Here is a 14,746-nt window from a genome sequence, read left to right as displayed (position 1 = left end):
TGATGTTATCAGTCAGAGAGGCATGCAAACGTGTGGCTAGGAGCACACTACACCTTCCTGTGTTAGGAGGAGGGGGGTACCTTCAAGGCGTCTAAATTTGCTCTGCTTCTAAAAGGAGACTTTTTTTGACACAGAGAAGGCCACTGAAATCACAAACAGACAGAAGTAAAAGGCAGAAAGTGAGACACAGGACAGGTCGAGGAGGCTTTGCAAGAGATATTGGCAACATCTGGGATGGGGAGGCAGGAGAAGGGGCCGGAAAGAAACCACATATGAGAAATTTGACAATAACATGAATCAACTACAAGAAAGAGAGACAAAAACAATGGGAGGCATTCAGCTGGAGGCGACACAAATTAAGACATTTTTAAAACGTTGAAAGTACACTTAAGAGGCCCCCTGTCTATTTCACAGGAGTGTGTCTGGGGGCCTTAAGAGTGCAGAAAAAATGTATTGCATGTGTGCATGAGGATGAGGGAGAAGCATTCGGGTTTCTGAGAAGTGCAGCTTTCTTATCTTTGTTTTCTTTTTAAAAAGTGTATTTTTAAAAGTAGCTATGAGTAGGGAGGGACAGACTCAGTGGAGGCTGGTGACTGCATGTCAGTGGGGCAGTGGAATCCATTCAAGGTTTTCCCAAGTGCTGTCTAAGGTGCTGAAACCTATTTTGGGAGTGGGCTTCAGCACCTTGGACAGCTCTGGGAAACATCTGGAGTGGATTCTACTGCCCCACTGACATGGAGCCAGCACTGGACAGGCCTATTCAAGTCTGGTCCGTCAAGTTCTGCGCACAGACTGGACTAACTTTGCCCTGTTCCCACAAGGATCTTTAAGGGGAAATTCCTAAAAATCCGTGCGGAAACAGCAAGGTAATTTTTTAAAAATTATAAAAGTACTTACAAGATGGTCTGATGGCTGCCAAGCTACCCTTGTTCTTGTAAAAGAGATTTCTGTCTTTTAAACTTGTAGAAATGGTTAAGCCACCCACCTAGAGCTTGGAGCAGAAGGCATGTGGAGCCTTAAAGGCAATAGAGCAAATCCCCTTGAGAGCAAAGGGACTTGGTGACATTCTGTCACTCTCAGTGAGAGTTCAATGGGCGGGGGATTATGGCTGCCCCCACATCAATGGGGGGGATTTGCTTTATTGCATTTAAAGCATTCAGCAGGAAGGACCCCTCCCCCCACTAACCGCTCCAGGCCATGGGAAACTGAAACATAGGGATGGAAATCTGCCAATTTTGGTAGGCTCAATTTCTCATGTTTTCAGTCTTAAATCCAGTTCTCTACATTTCTGCATTTGGTGGTGGTGTTTTTTTAAAAAGCCCTCATGAAAATTCTCCAGCATTTTAGAGCAAATTCATCCTTTTTGTATGCAGTTCTAACATACATTTTTGCCAGCAACATCTCCTACCATAGTGCATTTTTGTATGTTGCTCTCACTAATATATTCATTTTTATGCCCACTTTCACCCAATACATGCATGCTTGTAAATACTGGTCTGAGAACTGCTCTGCAAAATTCAGAGAAGTGTGAACTTCGAAGGATGGCTGCATTTCGGTTCTCATATTGTTTTGAAAAGTCCAAGTCTGATCGATTCAACTTGAAATGTGAACTGAATTTAATTTCTCTTCCATGCCTGCTGGATGAGTAAGGACAGAAACCTCTTTTAGAAGACGAGAGCCTGCTCTGCAGCCTTTGGACCGCCCTGCAAAGGCATCCGTGGATTCTGAAGTGGACCCATGGGTTAACTTTTGGTGATATTTATTAAGTGTAGAGATCTTCACGCATCACGAGCTGATTGGATTTAGTGTGAACTATTTCTTTTGTTTCTTGTATACATTCTTTTTCGTAAAGTATAACATAACTGCTGGTGAGGATCACACAAAGTCAAAGAGGATCTCTAGACCCGCTGCTTTGTCACACAGAAGACCCCGGGAGCATGTTAATATAGCCTGGAAGCAGCAGGAAAGTGGTCTCTGACCCAGTCAAGCCCAGTGCCCAGATCATGCCAGGGACACTCTTCACAAGGAGAACAACTCCTCATGTATCACTGGGCCGGGCCAGGAGAAACCTGACATATTCTGCCTCCAATTTCCCAGCTGAACCCAATGGCAGAAATGAGATTCCCTCCACCCCCGAGACAGAACAACAAATCTTGGACCGAGAGGAGGGGCATTCACACCAAAGCTGGCTCCAGGGATGAGAGAGCCTATAGCCAAGTGCCAACCTGCAGGGGCACCCATCAGTGCCCTCCTCTCCCATCTGAGATCCATTTTTTAAAAAATAAAAAGGGGGGTTATGGCATTCTGGTGTCAAGCTGCTTCTGACTACTTTTGGGTGGTGGCCATCTTGCTCCGCCTATGTCCCCCCTTCCCTGGAACGATTTAACTTACAAGGCCATTAGGGGGCAAGCTCAAGATGGTGGCTGGGAGCCATTCAGTGCCTGGAACATTGGTGGTGGGAAGTAACTTTTTTTAAAGAAAAATGGGGCTGAGGGTAGGCATCAGGGGTGGGCCCTTCCAGGGCACCTGGGCTCTGGCAGCTGCCTAAATAGGCCTCCTGGTGGTGCCAAGCCTGTGAGCACAGACACGACTTTTTACAGATGCTGAGCTGCCCCACAGAGGAATCCCAGGCCACCTCAGGTTGGAAGGTCATGTAGGCCAACCCGCTAAGTCAGTGCAGGATAGCTACAGGTGAAGCATTTCTCCTCACTGCGCATGTACATCCTCCCCTGCACAGGTTTGTGCTTAAGTTTGTAACCCTGAAACAAACATCCTAGACATGGTGCATCCTATACATTGGAGATTGTTGGATATTGAATGGCATTGCAACCAGGTATCGGCAAACCCATCCATTTCAGGTTTCCTACATTTTCCAGTTCTCTTCATGTGTGACAACATGTGTGACATCATGCTTGCTCTGGCGCAATGTTTGTCTCCATGTCGTCCGCTTAACTGGCTAAAAGAAAATATGCTTTACCTGTGGCAGGGGGTTCAGCTAGATAACCTTCAAGGTCCCTTCCAACTCTATCATTCTTTGAGGATGGGATTGGTTGCCAGGTGTGGAATGGTAGCTTTGATTTTATAGACTCCATGTGTCCATTCCACATCTGGCACTTGTGTCTACCACTCTGTCACTGAGCCATCCACAGCGCGAAGGTAATGGCAAAACGAGAACTAATCACAGCATAGGATACCATTCCATACCCACATTGCCAAAATGACACATCTGTTAAGGGGATGGCTTTTAACAGCTGTAATTTCCTAGCATTTTGGCGCTTGAATGAACATGGAAAGTCCTTAACATAACACGTAAAACCAAAAGGACTTTTGTTAATTGAATTTGATTACGTTCTGAGAAAGCTCTGCCCACAACCCTCTTATCAGGCAAACTTCAAATTGAAAATGAGAAACTCGTGGAAATGGAAAAAGAAAAATCCTCATTAATAAGAAATCAAATACTATCTTAAAGGGGAAGGATTCATTTCTCATGCCTCAGTGGTTAATTTATTAAATAGGTTAATTGATGAATTAATATAATTAGGTTAATTTATTAACCTATTAAATGGTTAATTTGTTAATAAGTTTATTGTCTGGTACTGCTTCTTTGCTGTAAGAACTGGTTCACTGGATGACATGAGCAGGGTTCATGTTGGTTTCCATGCCCTACGATCACCCTGGCTGATTTCTGCACATTGTATGGTTGTTAAAGGTGCAAAGGCAGACCTGGCTGGGGGATTTCAGGTCATCTGGCAAGCCTAGCCTTTGCAGGTTGCAACAGAAAAAGGAAATTCAGCATATAAAGTACACACACCCATACAGTTGCCCCTAAATCTCCATCTCCTCCTGTGCCTTCCAAAGCTGCCTGTCAGAAAACTGCTGTGTACCCCAGAGATATTTCTCTCCTGTAGCTCTCAAACTATTTTTTACTTATCTTCTGTGATTTCTTCTCCCTGTTATCTTTCACACTCAATTTCTAATGTCTTGGCCTACCTGAAATGCAAACTCTTCCAGGCTGAGGCCTGATCTGTGAGAGTCTTGCCTAGCAATAGCAAGCTTCTATATTTTCAGAGGCTAAAATTGGCCAGAAATAGTTACATAGCAACAGCGGAATAAGCAAATCTATTGACTAACATTGGCCAGGGAAAAAATGCCCTTTTAAAATAAAAGCTACAAATACTTCACACAACTCATACTAGTATGTTACACATACTAGATGTTCCCCTTGACCTAAAACAACAACCTGTTCCCCCTAAACACACAGTACAAATTCAGAATCTTTCTGGAAAGAACTACCCAAGCAAGTCTTTGAAAGAAAAATGTACATGCATGTCTGCACATGGACATACCCATCAACACAACAAAGTTTCTTAAAATATTCAATTTATTCAAAGTTTATCCTTTCTTCCCTAAATTTGGCATGATCTACCAGGGCGATCAAGGCTATTTCCTGACAAAAACTGGGCTGTAAGCTAGATTTAAATTGATCTATTTTATTACTATTTATTTTATTTATTAAATGTATTTGCCATAGAATCACAGAATAGTAGAGATAGAAGGGGCCTATAAGGCCATCAAGTCTAACTCCACAATAGTGAACCCAAAGTGACTTACAATCAATACAAAGAATAAAACCAATATAAAAAACTAAAATGATAAAAAGTAAAAAAATCACAATATATAAATGTAAAAGGAGGTGGAACAGCCCACCCAATAAATGAGGCTGTTAAATCAAAAGCCCTCCACAATTAAGAGCTGAATGTAGGGGAGAAGAGATATGTTTTTGCCTGGTGCCTAAAGATCGATAACGATGGCACCAGCCGTGCCTCACTGGGGAAAGTGTTCCATAAATGGGGGGTCACCACCAAGAAGGCACATTCTTGTGTCGAAACCCTCCACACCTCCCCCTGAGGGGGCACACGAAACAGGGCCTCAGATGCCAAATGCAAGGTCCAGGTTGGTTCATATGGGGAGAGGCGGTCTTTGAGGTATTGGGGTCCTGAGCAGTATAAGGCTTTATAGGTCAAAACCAGCACTTTGAATTGAGCCCAGAAACTAACTGGTAGCAAGCGCAGGCGTGTAAAGTTAATGGCAAAAGAGCAAAACCTCCAGACTGCAACCCCGACCAGCCTGCAAACAGCAAGACTCTTCCCTCAAATTTGGAGAGCACCTGAGTGGCCAAGAGTGCTGCAACAGTTGTCGACCCTCTGGTGGAAGGGAGACTCATGCCAAGCCCATATCCTTAAAGGGCTCGAGTAGGGAGGGATAGATTTGGAAAGACCCGTTCTACATGAATCAGGGTTCCTTCTAGCCAAAGACTTGACCTGCTGGTCAAAAGTAAGACATTTGGAGAGGTACCTTTGCAGTGATAGAGAGTGGGCTGTGATATATTGGACACAGAGGGGGGTAGTCCATTGGGGCAAAGGGGGCACTGCCCCACCAACCTCAGCCAGCCCCCACCTGCCTGCCTTCTTGGTTACAGTCACACCAGGAAGCCCTCCGCCTGATTCCCAGTGGTGCCTTTAGAGAAAGCAGGGAGGAGGGTGGGGGCAAAACTAGCATGAGTTGGCTCCGCCTGCCATGGGCTCTGGCTCCAGACACTGTTGGGTTCCCGGCCTTCCGCCCCGCCAGTCCCAATGGGCACCAGCCGCCACTGCTTGCATCTATATCCAGGGGGTGGCCCCGGCGGTCAGCTTCCTCCTCCTTAATCTCAAGGCTGCCCCTTGTAGAATACAGCAGGGAGGAGGATGGGAACAAAACTAGCATTAGTTGGCTCTGCCTGCCATTGGCTCTTCCTCTGCCTATCATTGGCTCTGGCTGTATCTACTGTGGGCCTCTCTGCCTTCCGCAACACAGGAGTGTAGTCGTCCAGGGTCTCGGGGGCTCTTAGACCCCTTACTTTTTTGGGAGCAGTGTCCCCATGTCTCCAGCATCCTGTGAGCATGAATGGGGAGTGTGTTAACCACTGAGAAGAGCCTTCCAACATGCTTCTTTGTCCTTTCCTGCTGATTGGAGCCAATCAGAGTGAAAGGAAGTGAGTCAGCCACTGAGAAGACTCTTTTCAATAGCTAACACTCTGCCCTTCATGTTGATTGGCTTCTGGGGGCATCTGTTGTTGGCAAAGGCACTATCAAGGATCTCATTCTCAGCCCAGCAGCAACAAGGGGGGGAGGGGATATGGCTATGGCTATGATTATGACTCTCATGAAGGGACCTTGAACTTCTGACTTTGCCTCTACACTACTACCTTCCCAACAGTCCAACGAACATCAGCCACCACTGCTTGGACATCAGGTTTTGTTTAATATTCAGTGGGATACATTTATGGTCCCATTATAGTCCTCCCCACCCTCCAAAAAGCGGAAAAGGATATGTTCCTTAGCAAGATTAGAGTCATGGATACTGACTTCACTTCAATGAAGCTGAAGCAGGCAGAAATCCTAATGAGAAGCAACAAGGGGTAGGTAATAGATTTGAGAACACAACGACAAGCAATAAAGCAATCCGCTTTAGAAACCGGAGAAAATTGGAAAGGTGGGGGGTAGGCCTAGGGATGAGTTTGCAAGATACGACAGGGGGCTTTTGATGCACTTGAAAGAGAGCGGCACTTGGCGGACAGAGTTTGGATGGGAATCCAGCAAGGCCTCAGATTGCTGCCAGGGCTTAAAAAGAAGTGTCAGTCAGCTGTAAATTAAAACTATCCATCAGCGAGCCACCCAAGCAGAAAGCGAGGAAAATAAAAGAGGGCAGGGACTATGTGGAACTGATCAAAAGAGGTTAAACAGGCTGAAAATTGCTTTCAGTCAAGAGGTGGGAAAGCCTCAGATAAAGGGGGGTGGTGTTTGCATGTATGCAATAGTTTGAGGAATGTCCACTGTCCAAGATACTCAAGTTTCAAGGAAAGGAAATCTGGGCCACACTGTTACAAAATGTCCCATTATTCATTTTATTTTATTTTATTCTTCTACCACCGTATCATGAAATATCAGGGTGATGTCCAACGTTAAAATACCATTTTTTAAAAATACAGAAAATCTTTAAGGTGACTGGCTAATTTTAAAAAAAACAATTTAAAACAGCTGCAAAGGCCTATTGGCATAAGAAAATGTTATCTTCATCAGACACCTGAAAGTTAGCAGCGAGGATGCCTTCTGCATCTCTGCTGGAAGCTTGTTCTATAGCATGAGACAGTGGCACTTAAATGCCTGACTTCTGGTTGAGGCCAGTCAGGACTCTGTTAACAGGGGAGACAAGTAACCTAGAGTTAATCGAGCTATAATTATCCTTGCCTTGGTAATATGTAGGTTAAATTACTAAATGACAACGCACATGGGACTGAGCTTGAAGACTACTCAGAAGCTTAAAATCCAGCAGGCTGTTTTGTTGCCTGGGGCCCACCAGTTGGAAAATCTCATAGTGGTGTTCAAGAACCCCATGGAATCCAGTACAATTCAAAGTGCTGATTTTAACCTATCAACCGTAGGGTTCACAACTTGGGGGTCTGAAGGATCAGCTGCTCCCATATGAGCTCACCCAACCCTTTGAGATCCTCTGCAGAGATCTCCCCTACAACTGCCAAGGAAGTATAAAGGAAGCTTCCTTATGCCATAATCTGTCTATGGTAGAAGGAAGGTGCCTTATCGAATCAGACCATCGGTCCCTGTCGCTCAGTACTGCCTACGCGACTGGCAGTAACAGCCTAGGGAGTCTTTCCCAGCCTTGCATGGTGATGCCAAGAGTTGAACCTTGGACTTTCTTTTTTTTTTGCATGTGGTCTACACAACCCAGCTACAGCCCTTCCCCATGACTGCCTTTTCTGACGGGGCACCGCAGTTGTGGAACAGCCATCCCGCTAAGCTAAGATGGTGTCAACGTGATTGGCAAGCTTTTATGGTCCTTCATTTCCATACAGTGCCAACAGCTTTGATTGACAGTAGATACTCCCAGACTCCTTTGGCCCTCCGCCTCCGTATGGGTGGGGCCCCAGAGATCGAAGATCTGCCTCCTTACTTGTTGTTTTGTCCATTGTATTCAGAACCTCAGTCTGAATTTCTGGGTTTTATTTTGTATTCCCTGCTTTTTAACTCTATCCAAGAGAAGATTTTTCTCCTCTTGTCTGATACAGACGTCACTATAATTTATCGTATAGTGCTTTGGCGGCATCAAAATTTATCACTGAGAATGCAGTCGCCTGTTCAGGAGATGCCTTGATTTAACGTTTTTGCTACATGCTCTGATTTTAGATTATAACCTTTTTTATTTTTATAAGTAATCAAGTTCCCTGTTAATTTTATTTAAGTAATTAAGGTGTCTAGTTTTATATCTTATATTTCTTGTAAACAGCTCTGTGTTTTAATTCTATTAATCCTTCTGTTTGTATCTGCAAAGGCCTTTGGCCCAAGCAGTAATAATAATAAACTGATAGGAGAAACCGAAACTGACTTGTAGGCGGCCAGGTTAAGACACTACCATTGTCTTATGCTTTTCATGAGTGAGCGGTTTTCTGCAACAGGCGTGGCAGACGCGTTAACACACATTGGGAGAGAGACACCATACACAGGTGTTTCTAAGCTGATTCTAGAAAACCTCCAAGTCAAGATCAGGAGCTTTGTTCTGCACAATATAGGAAACAGACCTTTAGTGTGGCGGCACCTACCCTGTGGAATTCCCTCCCCTTGAGTATTAGGCAGGCACCATCTCTGCTATCTTTTCGGCACCTTTTGAAGCCTTTCCTCTTTCAACAAGCCTTTTAAGTTGAGACGTATCCCAATCTGCGTCTGTGTTAGTTGTTGTTGTTATGTGCCTTCAAGTCGATTACGACTTATGGTGACCCTATGAATCAGCGACTTCCAAGAGCATCTGTCGTGAACCACCCTGTTCACATCTTGTAAGTTCAGGTCTGTGGCTTCCTGGATGGAATCAATCCATGTCTTGTTTGGCCTTCCTCTTTTCCTACTCCCTTCTGTTTTTCCCAGCATTATTGTCTTTTCTAGTGAATCATGTCTTCTCATGATGTGTCCAAAGTATGATAACCTTAGTTTCAACATTTTAGCTTCCAGTGATAGTTCTGGTTTAATTTGATCTCACACCCAATTATTTGTCTTTTTCGCAGTCCATGGTATGCACAAAGCTCTCCTTCAGCACCACATTTCAAATGAGTTGATTTTTCTCTTATCCGCCTTTTTCACTGTCCAACTTTCACATCCATACATAGAGATTGGGAATACCATGGTCTGAATGATCCTGACTGTAGTGTTCAGTGATGCATCTTTGCATTTGAGGACCTTTTCTAGTTCTCTCATAGCTGCCCTCCCCAGTCCTAGCCTTCTTCTGATTTCTTGACTATTGTCTCCATTTTGGTTAATGACTGTGCCGAGGTATTGATAATCTGTGTTAGACCTGCTTCTTAATATGGTTTTTTAAATAATGTTTTTAACCCTTTTTAAAAAGATGTTTTTAAACCTTTTTTTTTGGAAACGTTTTTAACATTTTGTTTTAATGTATTTTTAGGTCTGTTTTTATGATGTTTTAAAGTGTTTTTAGCGCTTCTGTTTGCTGCCCTGGACTCCTGCTGGGATATAAATTGAATAATCAATAAATAAAAAGATGAGTGCTTCGTCTTAGAGCACAGCAGGACAGTAAAGATATCGTGGGCATAATGGGAATCTGATGGAACGGAGAGAACCAGAAGGTCATGGTTACCTCTGGATACAAGCTCTAGAGGAGGGATAGTGAAGGGCATCCTGGAGGTGAGAGTCACTCTGTGTCAAAGAGGACACAGGCTTCCCCCCAAAAGGAAAGCCCCCTCCATAAAATTGCTGTGGGTGGCAATACCAGGTCCCAAGAGGAATTTAGTATTGAGAACCCAAATAACCAAAATGCCCATGGTGATCTTGAGATGAATGAAATCAAAGAGACATCTAGAGAGAAAACACTGTAGTATTGGGTCACTTTAACTACCCTCACACAGGCTAGAATCATGTGTGGTCCAGTCACGATAAAGAGGTGACATTTCTCAATGCCCTAAATGACTGTGCCTTAGAACAGCTGGTCATGGACTCAAACAGAGGGCCAGCAATCCTGGACTGACTCTTAAGTGGAACCCAGGACATAGCAACACAGTAAGCGGTCAAGACCACTGGTATGTCTAGCTCAGGCATTATCTACATTGACTGGCTGCAGTTGTCCAGGATTTCAGGCAGAGGACATTCTCAGTCCCCATTTGGAGATGCCAGGCTTGAACCTGCAACCTTCTCTATGCAGAGCAGATGCTTTACCACTGACCCTGGCCTGACCTGGTGTGCGATGGAAGTGTTGTTGAACCAACTGGGAAGCACAGTGCTGTCAAAACCAACCTATCTGAAAGCGGACAATTGTTACGGAAGTCTTGAAAAGAGGAAGCTTCTTGAAAAGGAGGGGATTTGGAAAGAAAGGAAGTTGAAAGGCAAGGCCAAAGAGGATCCAATCACGCCAGTACATTTCTGGATTATTCAAAACTGCAATAATAGACGCTCAGCTAAAATGCACACCACAAATCAGTGAAGGCAACACCAGGGCCAAGAAGATGCCAGCATGGTTTAACGAGCAGAGCCAAGGAAGCTACGAGAGCCTGGAAGGCTTCCTTCAGGAAAACAGAAATCCAAATGAGGAGAAAGAAAAGGAACACAAACTTTGGCAAAAGAAATGCAGGGAGATAGTAAGGGATGCAAAAACGAAGAAGAAAAGAAGGAATCCTCAAAACTGACAGATTTACCCATCCTTAGCCTTGACTAGGGATGGGCGAGAAATGCTACTCAGTTTGCATTTCAAGCAGAATCTTTCAAATTCTCACTTTCCAAAACAATGTGAGGACTGAAACACAGCCATCCTTTGGAATTCATACGTATTTGAATTTTGCGATGCAGTTTGCCGACCACACAGTGTTTGCCAAAATGCATAGTTGGGGGAAAGTGTCCATACGAACGATTATATGAGTGATGATAACATTCAGAAATGCATTATGTGATGAGAAATTGCTTGCAGAAATGCGTACGTGAGTCAAAACGTGAGAAATTTGCACTAGAACACTGAAGATCTTTCATGACTGTTTCTTTAAAAAAAAATACAAATTCGCAAATTGCTGCAAAAATGCAGAGAACTGATTTGAAGACTGGAAAAATGAAAACCGGAGGGAGCCAAAATTGACAGATCTTTCCATCCCCAGCCTTGAATGGGGAAAAGCCTAGCCATCCGTGCCACTTGTCAACAGCAGAAACTGGCTGAATGTTGCTTTTAACTTTGGAATTGGATGAAAAACCCGCAGAGCTCTGTTAGGGGAGAGAGAAACTCAAGTTTTGCTTTAACTTCAACTCTTAACTTTTATTCTCTTGGCTTCGCTCCTGCTGAAGATTGGAGGTGGTAGAGGTGGACTTTCTCTCGGCGAGTGTAATGCCTGGCTGCCTCTGGGCACACGTTGCCATGCAATGCTTGTACTCTTCCTCCTCTCCCTCAGGATCCGGAGCATCTGGAATCAGATGCTCACCGGCTCCTCCTAGTCTTCTTTGAACCCAGACAGAGGCTCGCTTGTTCTTTTCAGCACATTTTCCTTGCCCTAATTACCGTCTCCTTGTCACATTTTCCTGCCTTTAATTAGGGCCGTCCAACAACAGCAACATGGCTGGGAAGCTGTATTTGGGAGAGGGAGGTCTATTTTCCTCCCTCCGTTCCTCCCTCCTTCCCTCCCCATCTTTTTACTAACTTGTTTCCGAGTGAGAGCTGCTTTCAAGCAGGGCTGAATGGATCAAGGAGATGGGCAGAGGGACTGTTAAGGGAGGGCTGAACTACACGTTACATTAATTGCAGGGTGCACGCTGTCCATGCCACACATTTTCAGGGCAGGGGCAGTGATAGTGGTGAGCTGGATTGGGACCTCAGGGTGGATAAAAGGTGATATAGAACCCCCTCCCCAATATGTAACATTTATTTATTTATTTATTTGATTGATTTGATTTATATCCCGTCCTTCCTCCCAGCAGGAGCCCAGGGCGGCAAACAGAAGCGCTAAAAACAGTTTAAAACATCATAAAAACAGATCTTAAAATACATTAAAACAAAACAAAGTTAAAAACATTTTTAAAAAACAAGCTTTAAAACATCTTTTTAAAAGGGTTAAAAACACTATTTTTTAAAAAAAAAAACTGGTGTAAAAACCATATGAAGAGCCCTGCTAAAGAGAGGCCAAAAAGATCCATCTTCCCCAGCATCCTGTTCCCAACAGTGGCTACACCAATGCCTTCAGAAGCTTGCAAGCAGGGCATGAAGGGCATTCCCCGATTGTTTCTCCCCCACCCACCCGCAACATCTGGTATACTGCCCCTGCACATGGAGGTACCATTTAATTCCTGCTTCTGCTGTTTTATTTTTGAAGGATCTTATACATTTGTGGGGTGGGGAGAAGTGTTGGTTGGAATTATTTTGACTGTATGCCATCCTGAGAGAGAGGTTAATGAAGGCTGATGTACATTTAATTCAAAAATGGAAGGGGAGGAGGAAACCGGGCAACATCTGAAGACCAACGGGCTCCCCACCATCTATCACCATATCTTATAGCAGCAAATTCCCTGAGTTCCATGTGCTGTGTAAATTCTAGTGAAGTGTGCGTGTGTGTGTGATTAAGGGGGGGAATGGGGAGAGATTTGGCCGCCATGCATATTCGTACGTGCAGTATCCTAAGAAAATGTGGTGTCTGGGAATGGTGGTATCACTGAGAGCATCAAAAGGCAATGTGGGAGCAATGGGGGATAGATGAAATAGAGGTGCCTTGCAGGCTCCCTCAGCATTCATGGGAAATTGATGGTGGTGCCCTCCCAGCGCCGTCAAACCCCGAGCCCCTCCAAGCCTGCTACCACGTATCCTCAGCTCATGCCAGCAAATGCAGTGCCACCCCCACCGTTGGGAGGGTGCCCCTGTCACTCTGTACGCCTCATGTGCCGCTGCTGCTGGGCTTTCTACTGAGGGATGTTGAGCCATGGAGGGTTCTCTCCATTGTGTGGGCAAGGGAGAACGCAAAAAGAGAGACCCACTGGAGTATTTCAGCTTCATGATAAATACAGGGCCGGGGTCTCTTCTCGATCGTCCCAGAGTGCAGGACATGGAATCATGACAGGACGCCGGATTTCGACTGAACTTCAGGAAAAACTTCCTAGCTGTTAGAGCGGTACGGCAATGGAAGCAATGACCTAGGGAGGTGGTGGGCTCTGCAACACTGGAGGCCTTCAAGAGGCAGCTGGACAGCCGCCGGTCGGGGATGCTTTAATTTGGATTCCTGCATTGAGCAGGGGGTTGGACTCCATGGCCTTATAGGCCCCTTCCAACTCTACTGTTCTGTGATTCTGTGAAAGGCATTGTAGGGGATGTTAAAAAGGGGGGGGGAGTGCTGTACTAAACCTAGGACTCACTACATGTTTCAGAAGGTTGTAAAGAATAGCCACTGCTCCCCCATGCAAATTGTTCTGTTCCACAACTAAAACACTCTTGGGCACTGGATTGGAGCGATGACAGCTGGTTGGGTAGCATCCATCAGTATAGCATCACAAGCTGGAAATGGGCACATGCCTGCAGCCCAGTGGCAGAGCCTCTGCCTTGCATGCAGAAGGTCCCAGGTTCAATCCCTGGCATCTCCAGGTAGGGCTGAGAGAGACTCCCTGTGTGAAATCGTGGAGAACTGCGGCCAGTCAGTGTAGACAATACTGAGCTACATGGACCACCAATGGACCAATGCAGTATATGTGGCAGTTTCCTATGCTCCTGAACTGAGGTATAGTCTGAAGGCGCACGAGGCCACGACCTTGCAGGTCTGGATCCCATCAGTCTGGACCTGGGAACTACACATTCGCACCATCTTGGGGGGCTTACAGAGGACAGTCTTCAACTTCATGGGTAGATTGACCCAAGTCTGGTTGAAAACATAAGACCCTAAAGTGGGAGGTCAGGAGTCTTGTTCTGGACAGGAGACTGAACCGGTCACACTATTAGCAACCTTCATGATAATCCGTACCTTCTTTTGGGGGGAGGGGCTGGGGGGTGATGTGTCAGTGGCTGCCCTCACCGGCTCTGGCCACAGGAATCAAAAGCTTGCAAGGAAGATTGGAGTCAACCCCACCTCGCTCACTGCCCTGGGACCTTCTCCTCAAAGGGAATCATGATCATTAGCACTTTTTATTCTTGTTCATACTGATTACTTGCCAAAATGGCTTCTAAGTGATATCCGAGTATGAAACCAGTTCTAAAAATATAGCCACACACCATTGGAATGCATGAAGCATAAGGAAACGAGATAGTGAGGTGCCCTTTTCCTGCTAAGGATGCTGGGATGTGCAATCCTAGTCAAGACGTTACATCGGGGTATGGGGGCACAAAACTGCTCCCTCCCCTCCCCCCACCTCAAGATAAAACGTCAAGGTGGGGCTTCAAGGGAGAAGAGGGAGGTCAGTGTTCAGCTGGAGCTCTCGCAAAGTCCTTGGTCTTTGTGAGCATTCGGTGGGAACATTCGCAACAAGGTTAGCCCCTTCGCAGGTGAGATGCTTGGGTGTGCCTATTAAAAATGGTCGCAGACCTTCCTGCGGATGAAATGACATTTTCGCTGTTCCGACTGGCTGCTCCTTGCTCGTAAGTTGACATGCAAAACTCCCACTTGCGGCAGCTATCTGACATCTCATATCTCTGAGTTTTCTACCCACCACCCAGAGCGCCATACCTGCAGAACTTAACA

The 14,746-nt window shown here is 45.3% G+C and overlaps 1 protein-coding gene across 4 annotated transcripts in view; it reads right to left on the bottom strand.

Moving 5' to 3' along the window:
* The window catches only part of PLCH2 (phospholipase C eta 2), a 309,207-nt gene that overhangs the window by 12,413 nt on the left and 282,048 nt on the right, over nucleotides 1-14,746 (bottom strand). The window lies entirely within an intron of this gene.

The sequence above is a fragment of the Rhineura floridana genome, chromosome 18 (assembly GCF_030035675.1).
Source record: "Rhineura floridana isolate rRhiFlo1 chromosome 18, rRhiFlo1.hap2, whole genome shotgun sequence".
NCBI lineage: Eukaryota > Metazoa > Chordata > Lepidosauria > Squamata > Rhineuridae > Rhineura > Rhineura floridana.
This window is presented reverse-complemented; position numbering and strand designations above follow the sequence as displayed.